Source organism: Limulus polyphemus, unplaced genomic scaffold, assembly GCF_000517525.1.
Source record: "Limulus polyphemus unplaced genomic scaffold, Limulus_polyphemus-2.1.2 Scaffold1747, whole genome shotgun sequence".
Lineage (NCBI taxonomy): Eukaryota > Metazoa > Arthropoda > Merostomata > Xiphosura > Limulidae > Limulus > Limulus polyphemus.
This window is the reverse complement of record NW_013667357.1, coordinates 1-3,252: the sequence shown is the minus strand read 5'-3', so window position 1 is coordinate 3,252 and position 3,252 is coordinate 1.

Sequence of the window (3,252 nt, the reverse complement as noted above, 5' to 3'; positions counted from 1 at the left end):
TATATATTATTATATATATATTATTATATATATATATATATATATATATATATATATTATGATTACGTTTAATACAAGAAGGAAAATTGATTAACCTCGTTTCATCAAACTTGCTTTATCAATGCCTTGATTTGTTGTTTGAAAATTCTGGGTATCTTCGAATTTACAATACTTCTAAAGAAAATAAATTTAATACAAGAGCTTTCAAAACAAGAATTTCCCTTCAAAATTCCTATATCTAGAAGGTTATTATGGCTTTATTCTAAAATTATTCCATCTTTTATTCAGCTTAAGTCAATTTTGTGTGTGTGTTTGAATCAATATATTATTCTTATTTAAAATCAAAACGCTTCATTATGGAGTTATTCAAAGAAACAAAGGCTTCATTTTGTTCAAAATTCGCTCTTTTTGGCAGGTTTTGAAAAAAAATTAATTGTTCATCAAAACTACCAACTACTTTGGTATTTAACGAAAATTTCATAAAACTTATATTTTCCTACTATTGCACAAGAAAGATGAACCTTATATATGTTTTTCAAAATGGAAATATTTTCATCAAAATTTCCAATATTGAAGCCTTAAATTTTTTCTGGAAATTCGGACTATCTTCGATATTACTGTGCTTCTCAAGAAACGAAAGTTAATACAAGGGTTTGAAAAAGAGGAAATTTTGATTCAAAATTTCCATAACTTAAAGCTGATTAAGGCTTTATTCTATATCTATTCCGTCTTTTACTTACTTTTTATTCTGTTTAAGACAAGTTTGTGTTTTTTAGCTTTCGAAGCGACATAATATTTTCATTGGAACTCGAAATGCCTAATTATTTAGTTTTCTAAAAAATAAAGATAATCAGATATATCACACTTAATTTTGCTTCAAAATAGGCTTACTTTTAGCGGTATCAAAACATTTTTTTTTCATAAAAACTACCAAGACTACCTTGCTATTTTTTAAAAGTTACATAATTTTTTATTTTCGTATTATTGTATTAGAAATATCAACTTGATATATGTTTTTGAAAGTGGAAGTATTTTCATGCAAAACTCCCAGTATTCAAGGCTTGAAAAAAAAATTCCAAAATTCCAGCTACCTTCCAATTTAAATTTCTTCTGAAAAGAAGAAATTTAATAAAATAGTTTGAAAAAGAGGAAAATTTCCATTAAAAATGACTAAACCTAAAAGTGTATTACAGCTTTATCCTAAATTTTGTCCATCTTTAACTTTGTTTTTAGTCTACTTAAGACAAGTTTGTGTTTTTTAGCTTTGGAAGGAATATAATATTCTCATTTGAAGTCGTAACGATTCATTATTGAGCTTTTCTAAGAAATAAATACAATCAAACGGTACACTCTTAATTTTGCTTCTAAATACGCTCATTTTGGCGGTTTGATCAAAATTAATTTTTCATCAAAACTAGAAAGGCTATTACCCTTAGTATTTTGCAAAAATTACGTTAATTTGTTTTTCGTATTGAAATGATTGATTGTATCTTTCCGTTAAAAAATAGAATAAGGAAAAAAAAATAATTGTATGAGAAATAAACACAAAACTTTAATATTTCACAAGTTTGTTAAACAAAATATTGAAAATTTCCAATCCTTTTATCTTCACTGCAAGAGTAAAGCGGACTCAAAGATAGACAAAATTTTCATAAAAACCTTAAGGCTTAAAAATGAGAATTTAGTCAATAAAATTATATGTTTGAAAAGCCCCTATCCAATACACTATTTCCTTTGAAGAAAACGATAACCTCTGATACAACAATTTTTACCAAAATACAAATGCTTTAGGTGTTTTCACGAAAACAAACGATTTTTTTAATGCGGATTTTAGTGGGTATTTTCATCCAGTGGCGACTTACGAAGAAAAAATTATATTTTTTAAAAGCTCATTACGAATGCAAAATTTCCGCTGAAGAACATCAAAATCTAGGATTCACATTTTTTCCAAAAATCAAAGGTATTTTTACCAAAAAAAATATTTTTTTACACATTGAGATAACTACGTATTTTAGTGAAGGGGCAACGTGTGAGTTCATATGACACATTCAATCGTCAATAGTAATAAAAAAAACTTACAGACATCTAAAAGTTTGAAAATCAATATCCTTTCACGAAAATTCCCAATAGTTATTTCATAATCTGTTATAAAAATTTCGGCTATCTTCTATGTTACTCTTTTTTATGTCTTTAGTTATATTGTAAACAAAGAATAGATATAGAAATATGATTATTCAAACAAATTCTCAACATCTAAAGGACCATGACGTCTTCATATAAAATAAACTCCACCTTTTGGATTGTTTTCACTCTGGGTTAACGAAAGTTCATTTTTTTTAGATTTTCATGGGACACGACATTTTTCATTGATGTTGTAATGTCTCAATTTTGATGTTACCGACGAAATAAGCACTATTCGATATTTTTCTTTTAATTTTGTGTTAAAAAAGCACTTTTCTCCATTTTTCAAAAAAATTCAAATTTTCACAAAAAAGCCAAGGCTACATGTTTTTCCCGAAGTTGTGAAAAAAATTGTTTTTACTCATATTTGAAATCAAAGATGCCCTTGATGTAAGACTTTCAAATTGGATATCCTTTCACAAAAATTCCCAATACTTATTTCATAATCTCCTATCAAAATTTCGGCTAGCTTCGATATTACTGTTCTTGTTTTTTTGTCGTCAGTTATACTGTAAACAAAGAACAGCTTTAAAAATAAGATTATTCAAACGAAGTACCATGACGTCTTCTAATAAAATAAGCTCCACCTTTTGGGTTGTTTTTATCTCGGTTACCTAAAGTTATTTTTTTTATAGACTTAAACGTGGCATAATATTTTTCGATAATACTATAATGTCTCAGTTTTTACTTTTCCGACAAAATAAGCACTATCCGCTATTTTTTATTAATTTTCCATCGAAAAATCACTTTTTTTGAATTTACTAAAAAAATTCATATTTTCACCGAAAAGCCAAGGCTATAGTCCAAGTTTTCACCCAAATTTTGAAAAAAATGGTTTTTCCTCATATTTCATTATGAAGATGCTCTCGGTGTAAGGCTTTTGAAATGGATATCCTTTCAACAAAATTCCCAATAGTGATTTTATAATCTGTTATTAAAACGTCGGCTACGTTTGATTTTAATGGTTTTTTTGTCCTCAGTTACATTGTAAAAAAGAATAGCTTTAAAAATAAGATTATTCAAATAAAATCCGAATATTTAAAGGCCGTGACGTGTTCTTATAAAATAAAC